Source organism: Martes martes (assembly GCF_963455335.1).
Source record: "Martes martes genome assembly, chromosome: 10".
In the NCBI taxonomy this organism is placed as follows: Eukaryota; Metazoa; Chordata; class Mammalia; order Carnivora; family Mustelidae; genus Martes; species Martes martes.
Window position 1 is genome coordinate 96,019,462 of NC_137898.1, and position 17,384 is coordinate 96,036,845.

Sequence of the window (17,384 nt, forward strand, 5' to 3'; positions counted from 1 at the left end):
AATGGGCTTGGCTGTTCCCCACCCTGGAATCAAGCATGAAGCGGGTAAGCAGTGTTGTAAAACCCGTTGACGCCGGGTAGACAGGGGGCAGAGGTCCGGTGGCAGAGATGCGGACAACAAGAAGCAGAGGACAGGAGGAAGGAGACGGAAGGAGCCGGGGCTAGATTAGGTGCAGTTCAGGGAGGTCGAACACCGAAGGAAGAGCACAGCGAACAGCAGATAACTTAATCCTGACTTTGACCCTCACGGTGCTGACATGTCCATTCATTCTTTCAAGTCAGTGAGGTGGGCATGACCCATCTGGGAAGGGGGACGCTATGTCCTGGTTTACCTGGGACGATCCCAGGAGACACCTGCTGTCCCAGCATGTATGAGGGACCCGTTCCAGGGTCAGTAACACCCAGCGGACAGGAGGCCTGAAAGCCAGCAGGTGACGGGGTAGAAAACAGAGTAATCAGCTGATACCCCCAGGAAGACAGCTACTTGTTTCTCAGGTACTAAAGAGAAGGATAAAGTCGAAATACAAATGAAACAAGAAAGCCGCTGACGTTAGGTGATGCTAGCTGGGAGGGGGACATGGACAGTACTGGAGGAATGGAAGGGGGCATCTCCAGGCCTCCAGTGGGGCTACCCAGACTTCAGTAGTGTGGGACATCCGTCTGTCTATTTCCAACAGCAAGAAGTCGAGGAATAAGCTCGTTTCACATGTCCCTCTGGAGACATTGTGTTTGTGCCTCGTCGGGGACCATGCTTGTTGGGGCTGGAACTCTCAGAGAGACACGAACAGTACGCCCTCCCGGTGGTATGGCCATTATTCATGGAGTGCCGACAAGCAGCTGGGAGCAGGGCCAGTCCTGACATAGTCTTTGCCTTGTTCCAGTTACTTCCTGTGAATTCCAGCCATATATCCCGGTTCAGGGGCCAGGATGGCAACGGGAACACTCTGACCAGTGTTCCTTACTTGCTCCTGGGGGTGAGCTGGGCAATCTCTGCTTCCTGCAGCTTGGGAGAGTGACAAAGAGGATGTTATGGCTCGGATAGTCCTTTCACTCACCTACACAAGGTCTCCACTCTTACTCACCTTCCTGGTATCTGGCACCCTGTATATATATCCCCTAGCCCTATAGGGTGTGGACAGTTGTATCCAAAGGAAATAAGGAGGGAGGGGAGAAGGGACTGAATCTAAGACTAAAGGAAAAGAGCTTCAGTTCTCATTGTGGAAAGCCCTATCATTTGTCAAAAATGCTTGCTATGGTTTAGTATCAGACACTTGTAGGACAGGAGCTGTAGTTAATGGTCTTTCTGCCCGTCAAATGCCAGCTCCTACTGCGAGGAAGGAGTTCCTAGTTCCTGCTGGTTCACTGATCACCCACAGGACTTTCTGGGTAGCCAGTGATCTGTATAGATCCTTTTAGATATGGTAACAGTGTTCTCCTTATTTTTCTCCAAGGGATCCAGGGACCCAAAGGCTAGAGAAAGCCTATGAGAAAAAGTGCCATAAGAATAAGCCATTCAGCAACAGAACTCCAATGAATAGGGTAGGAGTTGGGATATTAGAGGAAATAGAGATTATTCAAGCTTTTAAAGATTCAATTTCATATTAGGCTTTTTAATTAAGACGCTGAGTGTTGTAGTGAGAAGAGCACAGGCTTTGAGACACAGCCAATCCCGACTCAGATACTGCTACTTCTCGGCATCTTGGTTCCTTCATCTGTAAAATGTGGGTAATAACATCTGCCCTTTGCAGGGTGGCTGTAAGAATTAAAAATTATGCATATAAAAAGTGCCTGCCAGGAGCTTCTGAGTGCCTCAGTCGGTTAAGAGCCTGACTCTTGGGTTCGACTCTTGGTTTCAGCTCAGGTCGTGATCTGAGGGTCATGAGATCTGGCCGTCCCCCGCCCCGCCCCATCAGGCTCTATACTGGGCATGGAGTCTGCCTGACATTCTCTCTCCTTCTCCCTCTGCCTCTTCCGCTCATGCTCTTTCTCTAAAATAAACAAACCTTTAAAAAAAAAAAAGTGCCTGGCCATGTTAAATAGGCTTGGTAACTGAGGCAATTATCATACGTGTATGAGATATTTACTACAACGGATAGATACCAATGACAACAATGATAACACAACATAGGGGTCAAGATCAGAGTCCTTATGACTATAGCAGAATAGTTGGCTTTTCCTTGCCAGTGAGTATAGCAGAATAAGTTTGACCTGTTATCCTGCATGTGTGCACATGTATGTGTGTGACTGTGTATGTATGTGGGTACCTATGTATATATGACTTTACTCACTGAAGTCATTATAAACATCATGATAACACATGTTGAATAATTTGGGGTTGACAAGGATGGATTTATGGGCTGACAAAAGTGTCATAAAAAATGAAAGAAACTCTTATTATCTCAAATATGTCAGATGCTGTCATTTCACTAAGAATTGCTATTAAATTGCTTCCAGCCAACACAGTCAAAAGATAGATAAGCAAAGTCACCATGTGTCCCAAAAGATTTTGTTTCAATGGAAGATAAAGAAAGTCCCAGTCTTGATATAACTGGTCAAAAGTAAGGGCTTCAATCTTTTCAAGGCAGGACTGAAGGTTCATACTAGCCTGGAGAAGGGGCTTTGGAGACTTCTATCAGCCAAGCGAGGAGGCAGTCCTGCTCTCAAACCGTCAACCAGTGATGGTAGCAAATATATATCAGGATAACCTGAGAGCAGATTGGGGAAGTGGTTAAATTATTAGTCTCCTGAAGTTATTTTGTTGGTGGTGGGCAGAACTGAAAAAGAAGATATTGTACTGAAAAAAGTGCCATAACCTCAGGCAGCCTTGTCATGCAAGCTGAGGACAATTTTCAGTTACTCTAGTAGCTGAAAGTAAAAATTCATTCATCTGTTCATTTCATACACGCCTGTTAAGTGTCCACTCTATGCCAGGTCCAACACCAGGAGCTAGGGATACATCGATAAACATGATAGGTGTTGGCCCGAACCTCAAAGAACGTACAGTGGAGTGGGACAGAGACGCACACAGACATAATTCCACCCCAAAGAGCTCCAGTAGAACAAATGAATTCAAGCAAGAAATAGCTTGTAAATTATGTGCATGAGAAGGGATCAGATAACTGGGCAAGTCTTGGAAGGCTTCGTAGCAGGTAACAGAAGCAGAACTGAAGGATATAGCTCAGCGCCTGCCAAGTAGAGGACACAGGGGCAGCAGAGGGCACACGCCCTAGTGTGTGCTCAGCAAGGAACTGGAAAAAGCAAGGTGTATTTAACAAGTGGTGCATGCGAAATCCACGTAGCCGGAGAGCGCATGCCCAAAGTGTGGAGTTGCAGAGATAGGACTGTTATCACTGGTTGTAAGACACTGAGGAGCCTTCAAAAGTCCATGTTAAGGGCTTGGGATTATGCTTTGGACAGGATTTGATGAGTGGGTTTTATGATTGTTTGTTTTGGGGGCTGGGGGCCAAGGGAGACAGAGAGAGAGAGAGGTCTAAGCAGGATCCAAGCTCAGTGCAGAGCTTCCTGCAGGGCCTGATCTCATGACCCTGAAATCACGACCTGAGCTGAACTCAAGAGCTGGATGCTTAATGGACTGAGCTACCCTGGTGCCCCGAAGAGAAGGTTTTTTTGTTTGTTTTTTAAATATTTTATTTATTTATTTGACAGACAGAGATTACAAGTAGGCAGAGAGGCAGGCAGAGAGAGAGAGAGGAGGAAGCAGGCCCCCTGCTGAGCAGAGAGCCCAATGTGGGGTCGATCCCAGGACACTGGGATCATGACCTAAGCCGAAGGCAGAGGCTTTAACCCACTGAGCCACCCAGGTGCTCCAAGAGAAGGATTTTAAGAAGGGCTGAGACATGATCAGATTTATGTTCTTAGAGGAGAAATGGCCATTTAAAAGTCCTTTGTCAGATTTCTGTTTCTGGATCAAGATGGGAATAGACCCACTTCTCCTAGTATTTAGTGTTCTCACTAAATACTAAAAATCCTAGAGATATATGTGTATATTACATATATTACATAAATATATACATAGCAACATAAGACTCTGAAAAAGTAGAAGGAAAAAGGCAGATGAGTTAGGAAAAGATTTGAGGAAAGACACAGTAGTGATTTGTCTGGGTTCACTTTTTGCTTTATCTATCCATATTAGATGCTGGAAGAGCCAACAGCACAGACCAAAAAAGGGGGGGTAGGGAGAGAGAGAGAGAGAGGAGGAGGAGGAGGGAAGAGGAGGAGGAGAAAGAAAAGCTGGCATATCTGGCCAAAGGATCAAGATGCAGGTAACCTAGCAACAGCCACCCTACTCCCACCAACCACCACAGAAAACACTGCAGCCCCTCCCCCCACTCCTATCAGCCAAGGCAAAGTGGGGAGCCTCAACTTCCATTTGGGCCTGGCTATAACGAGGAATCCCCCCAGCCCCACCGTCAGGGAGGTGTAAGAAAACCACAAGTGGGAAGCCAGAACTTTCACCAGCTCCCCTGGTGGTGGTGAGCACCTCGCCCCCAACACCCGTCGTGTCTGTGGAGGACATGTGGGGAGCAGTAAGGAGGCACCCTCCCTACCCCATGTGGGTGATGTCCGCGGAGGCCCAGTAGGGAGCCAGAGCTCCCACTATCCGAGCAGTACTGAGGTGTCCTTCCCCACCCATCCCCTAAGGGTATCAGTGGAAGCCTTGTAGAAAACCTGGGTTTCTACCACCCACCTGGCAGAGAGGAATAAAAACATGATCCAACCACATGCTATTATTTTCTTAAGAAACTAAACGTTCACTTCCCATGCAATCCATTCGTGACATTCCAGGCATTTCTCTCAGATAAATGAACATTTCTATCCATACAAACCTATACACAAATGTCCATAGCTGCCTTATCTGTAATAGCAAAATACTAGAAACAACCAGACTGTCCCTCAAGGAATGAATGGTTCAACCAAGTGTGGGACGGCCATACCAGGGAGTACAGAGCTCAGTGGTAAAAAGGAACAAATTATTGATACACAGAACTTAGATGGATCCCAGCAGCATTAAGTGAAGAGAAAAAAAAAATCTCAAACGACCACTTACTGCCGTGGTCCTCAAATGACAAAATTATAGAGATGGAAATGTCCTCAAAATGACAAAATTATATAGAGATGGAAAACGAATTAGTGGCGGCCGGGGGAGAGAGTCGGCGGTAAAGGGGAGGGGTGCAGGTGTGACTCTAGAGGGGCAATAGGAGATATGTGTGGTGATGGAATCATCGTGAAGCCTGATTGTGGTGGTATTTGCCCAAATCAGCATGTGGGAATGGCACACACAGTACTATACTACATAGTGCACCAATGTCAATTTTCTGATTTTGATACTATACCATAGTTACATAAAATATAACCATTGCGGGAAACTAGATAAAGCCTACACAGGATGTATCTGAACTACTTTTGCAACTTCCTGCATATCTATAATTATTTCATAAGAAGTTTTATAAAAAGCAAAAAAAAAAAAGAGGCAGTTTTTCATCAACTTTTAAGTTCCTTCTAGTAGGTCTCAACTTGCTAATTCTAGAAACAGGAGATGGTAGAAATAAGAAATTTACCTTGTAAATACAAATTTTTTCTTTTGAGAACACGCTATGGAGTGGCAGGATCAGCTATCCATGTTAACTCAGACTAATGTCAGACAAGATTTCAGGACTCGTCCTTAGATTCCAACTTCTTAGTTCTTATCTCACGCCTGCCTTTGCACCACTGGTTGGCCAGGAGATAATGCTTCTCCCCATTCCTTACACAAGGAGATTTAAGCTTATAGAGAACTGGCATGCCCGATTCACGCATTAATGGTGGTGGAAAGATGAGCTACCATCTCTCCCCAAGGACCACTCCAGATGTAGAATCAAATTCCCTCCTAGCATCTGGGGAAAGCACGGAAATGTCTCCCCAGTTACACTGCTGATCTCTTAGCTCTACAACTGGGAACACATTTTTATTGTAACACTGTGAAGCAAGAGGAATGAAACAGGGAGAACAGGTTGGACAAATAAAAAGTGGAAATTTGGTTCAGAAGCATGTGACTTCAAAGAACCATGGTACTTTGCACAGGCAAGGACTGGGAAGGTCTTCAAGGGAAGGTTTCTTAGCAAGATTTCAAAAGGCCTGAGTAAACAAACCAGTGCCACACAGTAAAGACTGGAGACATTCCTGGTACTCCTAGATGTCTGTGGCAGCCATGGCAAGCCCCAAGACTGGAAAAACTCCCTTTGACCCAGCAATACCTTCACCCTAGAATTTCTCCACCAAACTCTTGAGTACTGGCCTCAGATCTCCGGCTCCTAGTTACTACCGTTACTACCGGTGTGACCTATACAATACAGGAGACAGACAGGCTGCAAGATGCAGGAATCAGGTCCAAGACTGAAATTCCCGGGATAGAGTCCTAATCCTAGACCTACCTTCTGAGAAATTTGTATTCTTAGTCCCAAACCTTTTCTTCTCTAGAATCAGTATCATCTATATGTTCACTGCATGCCAAGGTAGGCTCTAATCATTTCTATTTACTGAGCACTGGTTTCTCAACCTTGTTTTCCCCTTCCTAACAATGAACTTGGGACAGGTTCCTTAGTTTATAATAATGCAGCTTCAGCCAGAGAGAGGGGGATATTCGCAGACCTCTTGGAAAACAAAAAACAAAAAACAAAAAACCCCAGAAAATTCACTGGTTTCTTTTAAGCCTTTGTGTTGCTTTATCGGGTTCTTCAAGTCTTATCAAGTCCTTGGCTATTTATTGCACCAAATTAAGTTTAAGATACATACTCACAAACCTCAAAACTAAAAAATCTAATCAGTTTGAAAACAGATTAACCAACAGTCCAGTTAACTAACAAGTATTTTATTTATTTATTTATTTTTAAAGATTTTATTTACTTGAGAGAGAGAGAGAGTGAGAAGGAAGAGCACGAAGAGGGGAGAGGGTCAGAGGGAGACGCAGACTCCCCGCTGAGCAGGGAGCCTGATGCAGGACTTGATCCCAGGACTCCAAGATCATGACCTGAGCCCCAGGCAGTCGCTTAATCACCTGAGTCATCCAGGCGCCTCAATTAACAAGTATTTTAAAAGTCAAGCTGAGATTCCTCTGAAAAACTTCCAGCAAAGCAAAATTAAGTAGACTCTATGGCAAATTACCACTCTTCTATATAAATACCAGATCCAATATAACAAGACCAACCCTAGGTTTGTGATCAAGATGAGTTTTTGAGACTAGTCTTGATCAGAACAAGGGAAGTGGTAGAAAACATATTATCCACGGTCTAGAAAACTGCCCTCCAGGGTATCTGATTGTAGCCTCTAGTTGATCTAATTTATAATTCAGCAAATCGTAAATAACTATAGAAGAGACCAGTTCTGCCTCTATTTGAACTTTCAGTTCAACATTCCTTTATCCATAGGAGTAGTTTTTTCTTTTACTTTTTCTTAGAATCAGTTAAAACATCTGCTTATTCCCTCATGGATTAAAGCCTTTAACACATGTTCATTTTAGTATCAACATATGCTCTTTTAATATCTGCATGACAGTCATGATTAACCTTTTTTGAAAATGACCTTTTAACATATACAAATAATTATCATTTAAGCAGAAAAAATATGTGCTACCCAGAGTTACAGGCAGTATACTGTTATTGGGCAGGAGGAGTAAGTGCTTCAGATTGAGAGAAATCAAAATATCTTTTCATAGGGCAGTGGCACTAGTACTTTGCCTTAAGGGTAAATAGAAGTTTAAGACAGAATAGGAAGGGTATTTCAAATGACCAAAAGACTTAATCCTAAAGGACTTAGGGTTAACTACGGTTAATCCTAAGGGACTCTCCTTACCCTAACATTGTTAGCCAGCATCCAGCATCCTGGACTCCCAAGGAGAGGCTAGACTCAACCTGTGAGATTCATGTAGGGTCAACACCCAATTTGGAACCAATCTCCCTATGTACTAGTTGAATACAGTGAATCTCTCTATGCATCATTCTACCTCACAAGACCTATTATCTCAACTGCTCAGCTGAGAAAGGGCTCCTAGCAAGCATAGGAACATGACGCCTGATGGTAACTAGGATAACTGACTCATTAATTCAAAGCAACGTGTCTTGAAATTAGTATTACAGCCTACTTCCTGTATACCACATAGCAGAACTCTATGGCAGCCTAAATAAATTCCCTAACTCCTACCGCCTCAGTAGGTCAGATATGTAGTCATATGGATCTAGATGCATTTTATTTCCGGAGTCAAACTAAGTTTCATTAATAGTTGTTACTATACATTTCCATATTGCCAATAGACAAGAGGAAAAGGTAGGTAAGGAGTTCAGAAAATGTAATCGGTTGAAAGCTGTACATTTAGAGGAGTATTAACTAGGTCTCCAGGTATCATTGTTTACCTGTGTCAGATGACATTCCTTCATGAATGGATTTTCCAGCCTGAGCCACTGTATGGAAGTCCATACTTGCTCTATAGCCTTACTGTTCCTAACAACAGACACCGCAGGGTAGGCCACTGCATGTCACTGTTCTAGACTAACAAGAAGTACCGGCCCATTCTTCAGAGACCCATGTTTAGCTAACCTACTGATTCCTATTGTGTTGGCTCATGCTCCAGTCCTGCTCTGCTTCAAACTCTTTCCCCTTGATCTTCCATTGCTAATCTTAGTCTCGGTTCTGTTCTTTGCCTTATGCCTCTGTGGTACCCCCTCCCCTTCTCAGCTGTGCTTCTGGTTCCCCTTCATCTACGATCTCTGGCCCCAGGTACTGGTTAGGTAAGAACAACAAAGTTATCTTATGGGAAAGAAGACTCTGAACCCTTAAAGAGCTGTATGACAGTCAGGTTTTATGTGTTGGACATTAAGTACTAATGACTGATAGAAAAAAGTTGGGTTGGTTGGCTCTATGGCAACTGCTTTAAACTCCTTAGAAGGAAAACGACAGAGCCCACCTAGGAAAGCAGGTTAAGGCACGTCCTTCCTCCAGCTGAACCATAACCCAATCTTGATAAGGTGGGTGGATCCTGTTGGATGAGGGTACCTACAGTTCTGAGCAGGAAGGATTTTAATGTAGGCATCATCTCACCTCTGGTTGAGCAATAAAGAAGGTGTGCTAATTTGCAATTTAAATGACACACCCATCCATTTGGCAATAAGGCAAACTCTTTTCTTGATTCTCCAACTTAAAAAAAAATCTGGTTTTAGTGGTATAAAAGCTCAACGTAAGATGGAACAATGAATAAAATCAAATAATTTGATTTAGATCAAATTTGCATCAAATTTGATGCAAATCAAATATAAATGTCATAATAACCTAGGCATATAGGAACCTTTTTCTCTTAGGCATTAAAAGGTCAAATTGGATGTCCCTATGTTCCTATACCTACCTAGCTCACTCCCAGCTAAAGTATCTGAAGCATCAGGATTCCACGGAAAGCCAACATGAGCAGAGCAGACCTTGCCTCTTAATGTTCTTTTTTTTTTTTTTTTAAGATTTTATTTATTTACTTGACAGACAGATATCACAAGTAGGCAGAGGCAGGCAGAGAGAGAGAGGAGGAAGCAGGCTCCCCGCTGAGCAGAGAGCCCGATGCGGGGCTCGATCCCAGGACTCTGGGATCATGACCTGAGCCGAAGGCAGAGGCTTTAACCCACTGAGCCACCCAGGCGCCCCAAATGCCTCTTAATGTTCTTAACACGTGCCAAGCACTATGCTATTTATCTACACGCTACCTCACTGCATTCTCACAACAACTCTAGGAAACAAGCACTATTATCCCATTTTGTAGATGATGAAACTATGGCACAGAGAGTTTAAGTAACTTGCTTAAGGCCACACAGCTGGTATGTGGAAGAACCAGGGTCTAAACTGTGACTGCGATCTCAACCACGGTACGAACTGTCCTATAGCAGCAGGGCCTCTAAAGACAGAGCAAGAAAGAGCTTTGAAAACAATGAGCAATTTTTCAACCTCCGGAAGTCTCTATTCAGAGGGAAGATAAGAATTATAAGTGATTTTTCCCATCCCTAAATTGAGCTCCATAAATACTCTTATTCCCATCTCTCCCTAAGATTTCAAAGCTTCTTTCACAATCACCATTTCGTGATTCTTGTCATTTGTGCTCTCATGTTCTCCATAATCTTTCATCCCTCGTCGTCTGAAGTTTTATATGCCTGGGAATTCACCTGATTACAAAACCAGGTGCCTGGGAGCCTATCTGACTAGTTAGGATGTGAGCTATGTTAAGGGGACTGCCATACAGACCTGGCCTGTGGGAATGGACCTAATTTCTACTTAATCACTCCTTCCTATAGAAAGGCCACAGAACGCTGCAGCCTCTAGGTTCTAATAATAATGGATAATAACTACTATGTCATAAGTCCCACAACTGAGGGGTACTACCTTCATACCTAAACCTTCTATTATTTAGTGGGGGAGGCAGTGAGGAGGACACTTACAATGCTAACAAGGTTATGTCAGGCCCGAGGTTTCTAAAATAAATTGTCCTTAAGAAAATTCAGATATATTAAAAAATAGACCGAACAGCACAATGAGACCCGGACGTGCCCATCATCTGGATTCACTAGCCACGAACTCTTGCTACACTTACTCCATCTCTCTCTCTGCTGTCTCATTTTATTGAATTATTTCAAAGTAAATCTCAAATATAATTTTATTTCATCCCTAGATACTCCAGTATCTATACCCGTACAGATATTTTCTTATATAACTATAATACCATCATCCTACTTACCAAAATGAATAACTTAGACTCTTCAAATTCTCTTGATTGCTACAAAGACAGTTGTTTGTTTGTTTGTTTGTTTTTTCACATCAGGATCCAAACAGGGTCCATACATTATATTTGGTGGTTGTTATCTCTAGAAGTCTGTCTTATTTGGAAATCTAGAGCTGCCTCTCCATTTTAAAAAAAATTTATTCCATTAACTCATTAAAGGAATTGTCAGTTTACTTCTGAACAACTCATCCTCCGAATTTCTGCTTTCTGATAGTATAATTCTGATAGTATAATTTTTTTCCCTCTATTTCCTATAAAGGAATCCTCACTCCTTTTCTCTTTACATATTGTCTTTACTTAAACCAGAAAACACAGAAAATGATTTGAGTGGCTATCTTCTCAGTTCTCCCCAGTATGGAACACAGTATCCTCCTAAGTGATCGGGATAACTTTCTTATATACGGCAGATTCCTTAGGGCAGATGAAAAAAAAAAGGCTTCAAGTCTTGATTACATTCAGTTTCGAATTTTGGGGGGCAAAAATACTTTACAGAAGGCAATGTATGCTTTGTACTACATCACACCAGGAGGCACAATATCTGCTTCTCGCACTTTCAGTGATGTGAGGGTGAATTAGTGGGTTCAGATGATGAAAATGCATACTAGTTTCATCCATTAATGACTGCTGTAGATTTCTGGTGTGTGGGGGTAGGAGGGTGGCAAAGAACCTGAGCCAAGAATTAAATGACAACTTCTACCAAGGGTGATCTCATCTTGGGGCCCCAAAGGGAAGATGCCTCATGTGGTATAGTTTCAAACTGCCTTACTCAAAAGGAATCCATTTGACTTCTCCTTGACATATCCCTCTAGTAGTGATCAGTAATACTGAGAGCAAGACCAGAAATGGACCATTTCTTTCCACCTTAACACCGGTTTAAAAATCTAAGTTAAAAAAAATTAAAATTAAAATAAAAATCTAAGTCAACATATTCAAAGCCTTTTGCCTAACAGAATGGGCCTAGCATGCCAGGAGAACATTTGTTTTCTCTTCTTCTGCAATATTTCCAATGTCTTAAATCTTTTTTTCTGAGAAACGTGGAAAAACGTCCAAGACAGGACACAAAGCAAATTGTGCTCACTGCACCTAAAGGGAAATTAAAAGAAGTATTTGCCTCCAAAAACATAATCTAAGTAGGCATAGTAAAGTAATACCAGATACCTCCTTTATCGCACTTTAAAAGGTTACAAGATATGAGCAAGAGCAGCAGTTTCTAGCCTCTGAGCCCAGTGGGTAGTCAATAAAGTTGTGGACAATCTCATTCCTGTCATCATAAAAGGGCTAAATAGATAGGGCGAGGCCTAGACAATTAAGTAATATACTAGAGCAATATACCAGAACAATGCAAGGGGGAGGACACAGAGTTTACTAAACCAAAGCAACTGGAGCAAGCTACTTTGGTAAGACACCTAGGAGAATATATTACCCACCCGCTTTCTTCTTGCAGGAAAACTAGTACATGAATATCCGCCGCTACCACCATAATCCTGGAAAGGCCTCTTAATCATACACGGGTTCCGGCTCTTGGCGTGTTATGGGTTCCTTAACCGATAAAAGTATCCTTCTGGGGAACAGCACGGCTGAGCTTCCCTGGGATTGTGCCCCTCTTGCTGGACACACACCCAGACTTTCCTACATCCTCCTGTTCTGCCCTCTCTTCCACTGGGACCTACTGAACCTGCAGCGACTCTGACAAGATCAGTGATGCAGTCAGAGCAGAGCTGAATGAACTCGTCCCACCCTGCCCTCACCGTCCACAGGTAAAACCTACCACTAGTGCAAGCTCAGCAAATGAAATAGAAACCTTGAGGGAGGTCAAAAGTATAAAACATAATTAAAAAATTCATACACTGTTAGAGCTACAGGGGAGATTAAAGGTTACTTACTATAACCCTCCTATTTTATAAAACAGAATACTGTAGCCTAGAGAAATTGTTTTTCCCAAATTACAGTAGCAATAAGAAAATAAAATACAGGGGCGCCTGGGTGGCTCAGTGGGTTAAAGCCTCTGCCTTCGGCTCCGGTCGTGATCCCAGTGTCCTGGGATCGAGCCCTGCATTGGGCTCTCTGCTCTGTGGGGAGCCTGCTTCCTCCTCTCTCTCTGCCTGCCTCTCTGCCTAGTTGTGATTTCTGTCTGTCAAATAAATAAAATATTTAAAAAAAGAAAAGAAAAGAAAAGAAAATACAAAGTAAAACGATGTCTAAAGACCTTTGGAGTAAAGATCAAAAACATTAGGTAAAACTACAAATCATGAAGAAATATTTGGAATTTTTTAAGGACAAATCTGTTCATTCATTTAACAAACAATTACCAAGAGCCTTTTATGGACCAGGGATAGTCTTGAGAACTAGGGATGCACCACTGAACAAAAACAAGCAAAAATCCCTGTCCTCATGGAGCCTACAGTCCAGCAGGGAGAAAGAGAGAAAATAAACATTAAGTAAAATATGTAGGTCATACAGGTAGAAATATTATGAAGGGGCACGGAAAAGGGATAAGGAGTACCTGGGTGTGGAGGTGGTCAGGAGGGTCACATTTTAAAATAAGATGATCCAGGAAGGCCCTTTAATAAGACACACTTGAATAAAGACTTAAAGGACGTTAAGGAAGTTAGCCAAATTATCGGAGGGAGAAATGTCCCCAGGCAGAGCAAAGAGCAAATTATCCCTAAAGCAAAAGTATCCCTAGATTGTCCCAAAGGGCTGAGCAGAATGAGCAAGAACAAAGAGCAGTAGGAGATAAAGCCTCAGAAGTGATTAGGACCTTGTATGGGGCCCTGATTTTATGGGGCCTTCTATGACATTACAAGGACTCTGGCTATTCCTGAGTAGCCAAAGGGGACTTTGAGCAGTGGAATGAAATGATCTTACTTTTTCTGAAAGGACTGCTCTGGTTGCGGTACTATCAGGGGACAAATACAGAAACAAGAAAACCAACTAGGACACTGCCACAATAATTCAGGCATGATGTTGACTTAGATCAGGGAGGCAGTGGGGCAGATACAACACTGAAACACAACATTTCAAAGTGTTGTATTTGGAATACATTTTCCAAGGTAGAGCCAACAAGAGGTGGATGTGGGTTGCCTAAGAAAGAAGAGAGTAAAGGTTGACTCTATCCTTTTTCGGCCTGTACTCCTACAAGGATGGAGTGGTCATTTGCTGAGATGCAGAAGACTGAAAGAACAGATTTTTGTTGTTTGAGGGTGTGCGCATGTGTGTGTAGAGCGGGGAGACCGAAGGTTGGTTTTTGGATGTCTTAAGTGTGGTTCATATATGGAGAAAGTTCATAAAACACATGCAGACAAGGGCGCCTGGGTGGCTCAGTCAGTTGAGCATCTGCCTTCAGCTAAGGTCATGACCCCAGGGTCCTGGGATCGAGCCCCACATCTGGCTCCCTGCTCGGTGGGCAGTCTGCTTCTCCCTCTGCCTCACCATCCGCCACCCCCGCTTGTGCTTACTCTCTCTCTCAAATAAATAAATAAATTTAAAAATAAATTAAAAAAATTTTTTTAAAAATACAAGCAGACAAATTACTTAGGAAACTCTTATAATAACCCACGAGAGAGATGCTGGTGGTTTGGACCAGGCATCTGGCAGTATAAGTAACGTGAACTGGAGATATATTTTGAAGGTAGAGTTGACACGACTTGCTGAGGAAGTGAAGAAGGATGAACGAGAGAGAAAGATAGAAGTCAGTGGTATTTCAAGTTTCTTGTCCTCAATAAATAGATAGGACTACTACTATTCATTGATATGGGAAAGTGTGTAGAAAGAGCAAATCTGAGGGGAACGAAAAATGCAGAAATGTCAAGAAGGCAGTCAGCGTTATGATAATTTGGTTTCAGGGAGAGGTCTGGACCAGAGATATAAATGTGGGAGTTTGTAGAGAACATTTAAAACCACCGGATGAAAAGAGATCACCAAAAGAGCAAGTGTAGATGGAAAAGAAGTCCAGAGACTGAGCCTGGGACACCCTAATATTGCAAAGTTGGAGATGAGAAAAACACAGCAAAAAAAACGAAGAAGCAATGGCCAAGTGAGTTGGAAGAAAAATCAAAAGCTTTGGTGTTGTAGAAGCTAAGTGATAAAGTACGTCAAAAAAAAAAAAAATGGAGCAATCAATTGTGTTTAATTCTGCTGATAGGCGAAGAAGAAGTTTGAGAATGAATGACCATGGGATTCGGCAACGTGGAAGTCATTAGTGACTAAAAAAACCGCTTTCATTCGAGAGGGAAAGGCAAATAATCTTACTAGAAGGCACTCAAGAGAGGATGTGAGGACAGCAGGAGAAGGGACAGACAACTCAAAGACTTTGTTTTGCCATAAAGAGAAGCAGAGAAGGTTGGTGGTAGGTGAAGGAGAAGGCAGGGTAAAGAGAGGTAGCTTTCTTTTCTTTTCTCTCTCTTTTTTAAAGGTGGTTGGTTTTAAAGATGGAAGAAATTACAGCACATTTATATATTGATAGGAAAACTCCAGTAGTCGGGAGGAAATTATGTTGCAGAAGACAAGGGGAAGAGATGCTGAGGCAATGTCTTTGAATAGGAGGAAGGGAACTGGATCTTGCCACAACTCAGAGCAGACCTAAGATAGAATAAATAGTTTATCCATATTAACAAGAATAAGATATGCAGGTAGGTAGGTAGATATGATGGTAGGAGCTTGGGGAAGCTCCCTTTTGACTGCTTATCTTTTCAGGGTGTATTTTGTCACCAACTGATGAGTATGAGGGAAAACCTAGAGGACGGTTTGAGAGGAATAAAGAAATGATGATCTAGGAAAGTATTCATTCTTATTCATTTGTTTTTTACTTGAAATGCCTGCCATCTATCCTATTTGAAATAGTTAGTCCAAATTTAATTATATTTTTCCTCCCAGAAATCAAAATCTATTTTTTTTTAAGATTTTACTTATTTATTTGACAGACAGAGATCACAAGTAGGCAGAGAGGCAGGCGGGGGGGTGGGGGGAAGCAGGCTCCCCGCAGAGCAGAGAGCCCGATTTAGGGCTCGATCCCAAGACCCTAGGACCATGACCTGAGTTGAAGGCAGCGGCTTAACCCACTGAGCCACCCAGGCGCCCCTCAAAATCTATTTCAATTAGGCTCACTTCTTACATTCAGTCCTCTTCATTTTTACAGGTCACTGCTCATTTAGCAGACACAGAATTTGTCCTCGCAACTGTGATTTCACAAACCTCTAAATTCAGGCACACTCTTAGATTCCAGGTTTCTTTCCAAAGTGCATCCATCGATTCACACAGGATTCACCGCACGCCCAGTGAGGGTCATGAAACTCAGGCTTCCTCCTTGGTAGCTGCGAGCCATTCCAGCATTCTCTAACCCCACAAAAATAAATCATTAACACCGTTTAGATAGGACCAAATCACAACGCAAAGCCATACTCCTCCTCAGGTGAGACTTATGTTCAGAAACTGAACTTAGAGGAAGAAGACTTGAAAGCTGCTTAAGTCTATGTAAGATTTAATCCCATCATCATTTACTATTAACTTGATATCAGACAAGTCAAATCACCTATCTCAGATAAACTAAAAAAATAGAACAAGGAAAAACTTGTACAACACCAAACAAATAAGAACCAATACAACTTATCCCAGAAGTAAAAGGTTGGTCTGACATCTGAAAATCAATTAATGTAATACATCTTATTAAATAGGAAAAAAAGACAAAAAACACACAATAATCCTAATAGATTAAAAAAAATTTCACAAAACTAAACACCTTTTCATGATAAAAAATACTCAGTGAATTAGTAACAGAGGGTAACTTCCCCAAACTAATAAAGGGCATTCAGGAGCCCTTTATTAAAAGCCTTTATTGGGGGACACCTCGGTGGTTCAGTCAATTAAGTGTCTGCCTTCTGCTCAGGTCATGATCCCAGCGTCCTGGGATCGAGCCCCACATCAGCTTCCCTGCTCAGGGGGGAGCCTGCTTCTCCCTCTGCCTGCTGCTTCCCCGGCTTGTGCACTCTTCTCTTTCTGACAAATAAGTAAATAAAATCTTTAAAAAAAAAAAAAAAGCCTTTATTGGAGCTCCTGGGTAGCTCAATGGGGAAAGCATCTGACTCCTGATTTCAGCTCAGGTCATGATCTCAGGGTTGTGAGATCAAGTCCCATGTTAGGCTCTGTGCTGGGTGTAGTCCATCCTTAAGATCCTCTCTCTCTCTCTCCCCCTCCCCGTGACCCTCACCCCTCACCTCTCCACCAGCCCTCCACAGCTCATGCTCTTTAAATCTCTCTTTAAAAAAATCCTTTATTAAAACCCACAGCTAACATCATACATAATGATAAAGACTAAATGCTTTTCCCCTAAGATCAGAAACAAGACAAGAGTGTCACTCATCATTCCTATTCAATATGGTACTGGATGTTCTACCCAGGGCAATTAGACAAGAAAAAGGCATTCAGAAGGAGAGAAAAAACTATCTCTTTTAGTAAATGAGAAGATCTTACATGTAAAAAATCCCAAGAAATCCTCTAAGAAACTATTAAAATAAAAAAGAGTTCAGAAAGGTTGTAGAATACAAGATCCATATATAAAAATCAATTACATTTCTATATACTTG